The following is a 7,530-nucleotide window of genomic DNA, read 5'->3' on the forward strand; positions in this document are numbered from 1 at the left end:
AACCAAACCACTAGATTAGTTGCCTAAACCAAACCAATAAGCTGCTGAAAATACAGCTTAATTTTAATAATAGTGGTCCGACACAAGATTCACAGGGTGAGAGTCCTCTTTCTGACTTCATGCTTTCCACATCTGCAAATGAACATGATGTTAGTTTTGTCATCCACGAGGGTTTGTGAGGATGTCCACATAAACCCAGAAATGTACCACGAGACACTGTGCATGTTCCAGGACAAGAAGTTGGGCTTGAAACAAATGTTTGGTACGAAGACAGGAGATCATCCATCCACACGTTTAGGAATCATCATCCATAGAGTTGTAATTGAAGTCGACACGGCAGGACTTTGAAGGAGCTTTCATTGTGCTTTCCACTGACAGAGCCAGAACTCGGTGGGGAGTTCTGTGCTATGTTTGCCCACTGGGTTCAGCACACCTCAGGAATATTGACTGTCATGGTGCTACAGCCCAGATTGTAAGTAGCTGATATACGAGGTGTCAGAAAAGTTCCAGGACTGGTGTCACAAAAGATATGTTTCAAACCCAAACTACAGACGATCCACCAGCACAAAGAGATCCTGCAGCGTTTGCTTCGTCCAGAAGAGGCAGAGTTGTGTCAGGACCAGTGGAGGCTGCTTCACCATGACAACCTGCTCACAACGTCCTGAGCATCCCACAGCTCCTGGCTGAGAAGAACATCTCCGTGCTGGAGCAACCTCCCTACTCACCCCACCTGGCTCTGTGGGGTTGGTTCCTCTTCCCCGAGCTCAAGGGAGTCATCAAGGAGACCCGTTTAGAAGACGTGGACGACGTCAAGATGACTGAGATGACGGAGCTGAGAGGATCCTGGAAAAATCCTTCCAGGAGTGCATGGTGGTGTGAAGAGAAGGCTGGAGAAGTGGGTTAGACTCCAGGGGGATTAGTTGGAAGGGGAACACTTGCAGTTTGGAGTTGAAATATATCTTTTGTGACACCAGTCCTGGAACTTTTCTGACACGCCTCCTATCACCTGTGCAGACCATCCAACCCCACTGAAGTACAAACATGTGCATATGTGCTGTCCCCTTATTGGCCCGCATGCTGACATGGAAAGAAGAGTTTGGCTCTAAAGGGCCGGTCTGCACAGGCAGTACATAAAAACACACAAGGGCAGTTTTTAGGGGGACATAGCAGCTACCTTCAGACTATGTCAGTGATTATTGGGCTGACAGAGGATCTCTGGAGAACTCAGACCTTCCTGCTGGGTCTGGACCTTGTCAGTGGAAAGACAACAATCAAAGCAGAGACGACTTCAGTGACAACTTTGTTCATGATGAAGAATCTCCTCGTGTCCCGTTCATGTAGATAACAGTCACACAGTTTGAACATCATGATGTGAAAGCATGAATCCACCTTCACGGATTTGACTGGATCATTCAGTATATGTCACCTGTCTCCTTGTAGATGTGGAAAGCAGGAACTATGCCTCCATCATACATCCTTACGTGGACTTTGCGGCTACTGGAAGTTTTTCCTATGAACTTATGAAATGACAGTGCAGTTTATTTGTGTATGAATGTTATTTTGGACAGACAGACCCCAGAGGGACTATGAATGCCACTACCAAGTTTTATCTCAGTTTGCCCTGCAGCTCTTCAGATAATTCAATCTGGATCAACGTGGTGGAACAGCCGACTGACCTACATCGGCTGCTCGCATTCCAAAAAACACATAAAACCTTATGTCACCAGTCATGTGTGCATCACTTCTGAAGGCGCTGCTGCCACAATTAATAACAATCCCAGACATACAAACCTCTCCACCAGAGCTTAAACCCCACTGAAAGCCACTGCAATATTAACACAGCGTGAAAAACAGAACCTCTCACACGACCTGGAGGCAGTGACGGAGCTCTGTGCTACTTTTTTTTTTACAAGCTCTTCCCTCTGGGGGGAGGGAAGGTGCAACCTTACATAAACTGTGATTCACTTTTCTGTCACTGAGTTTCTAAAGAGATCCCCCCCAGGCAGCTGCTTTGTGCAGACAGGGGCAGCAAGGAGGGTTAAAGGAGTGTGTACACATGTGTGCGGGGCTGGGGCGGTGCAGAAACATTTGGCCTCGGGAAAAGTGAGAATTCGTGTTTTTCAGGAGAAGGCCTGCACCTCGTAAAGAATATTAACGCGCTGCTGCAGCGCTGTGGGGCCGATATGAGCCGATAACACGGTGATACAGAAGCAGTTACAGCTGCCGCCTTTGGGCCGTTCGCTGTGTTTACTGCTCACACACACAGTTCAGTTTCTGCTTTTGCAAACAGGCGGGTTAAAATAAGTGTGAATGTTTGAACCGTCTGCCTTTTGTTTGCACAGAACGAGACGTCTAAGAGCGTCTCAATAGTCAAATTACTTAACAGAACACCGGTTTAAGTGCTCGGCGCGACGCAAACATTGTCGTTCTTATTGCAGATGATGATTGATGTCAAACCTTTTTTATTTTGCTTCGTCAGAAAGATGTCTTTGTTTTCTGTGGTCAAATGCATGCAGACCAACACTAAGACCATTTTAAATTGAGTTGGAAGACATTTCCTCCAAAGCTGATTTAACTGCAGCCCTCGACTGTTTGAAACTTGTGCAGCAGGTCGTGTTAAAGCTTACAAATGCATCCCAGAACGCTCCGATAACATACCGACGGTAGTTTGTAGCCTCACAACAGGACCGGCATCCCCCCTCTTCAGCCTCCTACCAGCTGGAGCGAAAGCCTCGTCCCCTGGGATTGCTGGTAAAAGCAGACAAGTGTGTGTTTGGTGTGTGTTTAGTGTGTGTGTGTGTGTGTGTGTGTGTCCTCTGGAGGCGGGAGGGGTGTAGCTGTGAGCGGAGGGAGGGGGGCTGAGGGTCTGCTTGGCTCAGCACTTTTTTCGCACATAGCCCTGACAAAGACCTCTGTGTTCTCCTGGCCACTCACTCGGGGAGACGCCCTCGTGATAGCTCGGTGCCTATCTCAAGGGTCACGCCTTCCACTTCGGCAGCGGGAGAAGCTCCAGGCGCTGGCTCTTTTTGTTTGCTTCTGCCTCTTTTTTTCTTTTTTTTGCCTCTGCAGATTAACCCTTCAGCGTCGGACTGGCACCGGGGTTTGAAACTTTTCCCAGGTTGCTCGGCTGTCCGTACTGTATGGATTTTTACCATAAAACCGTATTTGTGTCAAAGTTTTTAATGTCTGCGCTAAGAACAAAGACAAAGTGGGAACTGAAATACAATGTCGGTCTGGTTTCTGAACCCACAGAACAATCTGCTGAGCTCTATTACGGCGCGATGACATTTCAATTATCACCTTCTAATGTGTCTCGCAATCGCCGTCGGGGACACGAGTCAGCGGAGGATCTGCTCCCTGTACGTCAGCAAGGCTCCATTTTTAACAAATCATTGATCTGCGGCGTTTATTTAAAACTGTGCTCCAGTTTTCTTGATGTTCCTCAAGTTACCAAATGTTTCAGTCAACAGAACCACGTGGAAACGTTTTCAGAGTTCAGTAAGTGTGAAAAAATATTTTTCAAAGCTGATCAGGAACAGAAATAGGATAGAGGAGAGAAAAAAAACCCCACAAATAATAAGGCATTATAAAAACTCAATAGGTGTGGCTCCATCCTCTGAGGAAATGAACTTCCCATCCACAGAGAATAGCTGATGTTGCTCTGAAAGGGCACACATGTCGTGTGCAACCTTTTCATGGGCTGTGAGGCCAAAACACAACAGCAGCTGAGGAGCACCTCTGGGGAGTAGCGCCACTTCCTTCGTAGATGAGTTTCTGCTCCGTGGACCATGTTATAATAACTGACTTGTGCTCAAACTCTGAGCCTCCTACCTGTGTTTTCAAGGGGACAACCTCTTTGCTTTTGTGTTGGGAATGAATAACAGCAGCTTGTGGATAAAACTGGTATCGAGCAACGAAAAAAGATCACAGTTAGCAATGCCAGAATGCAGTCTTTGGTCAAGATTGAGGGGAATCTGACTTATCAGCATCTGGTTTCTTAATAATCATGAAGCCATAGAACAACCAGGTGTCAACGTCAAAGTCTGAAAAAATAAACCCAACACAAAGACTGCAGTTCCTTGAATGTCCACTTGAGGTTGACTGCAAAAGCCGGTCAGTCCCCATAGAGCCTCATGTTAAAATGCTCGACTTTACAGCAGGAATAAACGTGTTTACATCCTGGTTACAACGAAGGGTTTGGGTCTCTATCGGTAACTTCTCCAGTCACAACATCTATATGAGGCAAATTCTTATATATCTTATCTCTTTAAATTGTTTTAAGGCTTATGTGTAATTAACTGCTTTGTGGTGCAGTCGGGTCCCGTTACAGAGAGTCCATGGCTCACCTCAGCTCCACTCCAGCTTCAGCCCTGTGCTCATGTTTGGATTAGCCAGGAGCTACATGATGTCCCCGTCATCATAGCCAAGCAACAGAACAATCTGTTTGCTAGTTTGAGTTTCCAGTGTCCTGGCAAACGCTGTAGTCTCTCTGAAATCTACTGCAAAAGTGCACTTTTTTCCATGTAAACACATGTCACACGGTGAAAGCACGAGAATATTTAATTTAAGCTAGCAGCTGAGGTAGCATTAGCTAGCCTTGGCTACAGTCAAATGTACTTTTTTTACTATGTGTCATATATCTGTTTTTAATGAGCTGACAATTTGGTCGTTCAGTTCGTCATACAAAACAACTAATGAGGCAGTTGCGAAATTAAGATGAAGAAAAGGGACAGTTAATGCTAAGCTAGTTTGGCTAAAAGGTAGCTTAGCATAAAGGCAGTAACTGTTGTCTCAGGCTTCAATCTATTTGAATTCATACCATATGATCTGTTTCACATTTTCATCAAGTGCATTAAATGACGTCTTAGATTAGTTAGCATAAAAACAAATAAATGTAATTTACCCTAGTTTAAACCCCGCCCACAGTAATATGCATATTTCTCCAAGACATACATTTCCCCATTCTGTTTCAATCAAAATAAAAGTATATCCACATGATCTTTATTTACCAGAATAATCTCTGTGCATACGACAACGCAAAAAAGACGACAAACACTCAAAGAAGCAACCAACAGGTGGCGATAAAGTCAAGAACATTTTTTAAAAAAACAAATAACAAAAAACAGAGAAGAACATTATGAGCATGAGTAGTGAACTTGTCTCCACACAGACGTTCAAAACCTTTTTAAAACTCTGCCCATCATCTGCTGAAGGTGTTTTTTAACTTGCTGATTGATGTAAAATCCCTTTTGTGTGAGGATGAAGGGCCCAAACATGGAGAGAACTGCTGCCGAGTCTAAATCTGTATCAGTGTGGACGAGGCCTAACAACACAGCTTGTTTGTGGGAACTGTGTTTTCCCAGTGAAGACATCCAACGGGAGACAGCAGTATTTTTTCCAGCATTACGAAGATTATACGGCAATAATTTACCAGAGACCAGATGCTTTCCAACGTTTGGATTCCCCTCTAAACCCTCGTATTCTGCTGCTTCAGGGACGCTCTCGGCACCTTTGTGCAAACCTGCATGCTCACAAGTTGCTGCTGGACAAACACTTTCAAAAAAGCAAAATTAGTCATGAGTCATGGTTTGTCGTGGCGAATCAGCGTTCCTCAGTTACCTGGCTCCGCTCTGACTGAGCCTCGCTGCCTTCGCTTTACAACCGCAGCCCCTCGTTTACACGCCGCACCACCAAATAAGGGTGGGGAGCAGCCAATCCATCTCCTGGGGTAATAAAAGTTAAATGCAGGCCCCGAGTCCAGACATGCCTCCAGGGGGACTTGGTGCACTGGGCGTCTACTATTGTTTGTGTCATCTCGGGCCTGTATCAGGGGAGGATAAACTAGCCAGATGATAACTGGGTATTTATACGGTGGTGGCTGCTGTCTGATTCAAGACAGATGAGCGGTAAAGAGCTGCGGCGCATGGCCAAGCAGCCTCTGGAGAGTTAAGAACAATCTCTCTCCCGCTTGTTCTCTCTGTCTCCGACATGACAACGTGTAATAAAACCATCGTATATTTTATACGCTTGCTGCAAAATGCCATCGAGTTTCTGTGTCTGTTTGCAGATTTGTGGAAGCAACAGGGCATGAAGCTGCAAAACAAACTCAGTAATGAACAAACTTGATGCAAAACTTCGTTCACATCCAGAGTTTACTGCGATATGTTAATAGCGCTGTAGCTGTTGTCCTGCCAGAAGCGGATATCATTTGCTATTTAGCATCAAACACCAAAGTTACCACAAGTCGTGCCACAACTCAAGGCAGTCTAATAGTTGTTGAGATGTCTTCGTCTGGGAGAGACCAGCATTGCCATCGCTGGAGTCGCACCACCGGCATAAATAACATGAGGATTTTGAACATTGCTTGCTGCCCATCACTGTTTCTCACATATTCAAATCACTTCCTCTGATCATTGCACTTGCTTCTCCCGTCCAAACAGTTATTAAATCGCTCTGTGATGTTATCTGAAAGGTCCCTGTTTTTTTTGGTTTTTCCTGATGTTTATAGTGAATCTCTGGTTTGTCCCTTCCCGGAAAGTTTTGTTTATGACGGCCGTGCCTCTTGGATGAGGGTCAAACTCTGATGAGGGTGTTTATTGACTCTGCAAACAACGAGGAATACTTCCAGAGAGCCGGTATCAGTTTACACAGTGACATAATGACTCAGTAACACGACACGCTTTGTGATAGGCGCAGAACCAATAGCCACAATATCCAGCAATCAGTCAGCCTTTGAGTCGTGGGTGTGATGAATTAGCTTTGTAAGAAAAGAGAAAAAAAAGCCAAAAAGAAAACAATTATGTGGGTGGGAGCGTGTTCGTGGACATGAATTATCTGCAGGTAGTGAAAACACCACATTGATTTCAAGCAGTTCACGCAGACAGACGAGATATTTATAGAAATGAGCCTCGAGAACAAAGACGAACCGACTTATTGTAGGATGAACAAAAGCTGCTGATGATCTCTGTTGTGCTACGTGATGGTGTTTTTTTATGATCGTCCTCCACGCCACACAGCGCACCGACCCTCTGAGCCCCAAAACCAGCCAGCGGATTTCAAAAGTATGTTTTCAAATTTACGGTTTATCAAAGATTCCCACGGTCCTTGAACTAATCACGCGGGACAAATTAATCAAATCTATGCCTACAGTGGTGATATTTGATCCAAATCTCATGTCACGCCTAAAATAACCATTTTGCACCAGATTCCTGCAAAAAGAAAAACCTGCAGGATTCTGTGATCCATTGAGAAACTGAGAAGTGACTCAGCGTTTATTGATGCCATCCAGAGACAATGAAAGAAACGTAATCAGTTCATCTGTCATGTGAGTTAAATGTTCCCTGCCTGAGAACTTATCCAATAAAAGCTCTTCCATTTTCCATTATGAGCATAAACTCTTTTTTAAAAAGGTCAAACTCCATCTCAAGCGTGCTAAAAGCCCCTTTTCTTTGCATAGTTGGGGAAGTTTTTATTTTCAAAATTTGCATCAGAACAACATGGAAACGTGGTCGTCAGGGTGATTTCCACCTT

This window comes from Stegastes partitus, unplaced genomic scaffold (genome assembly GCF_000690725.1).
Source record: "Stegastes partitus isolate 25-593 unplaced genomic scaffold, Stegastes_partitus-1.0.2 Scaffold670, whole genome shotgun sequence".
In the NCBI taxonomy this organism is placed as follows: Eukaryota; Metazoa; Chordata; class Actinopteri; family Pomacentridae; genus Stegastes; species Stegastes partitus.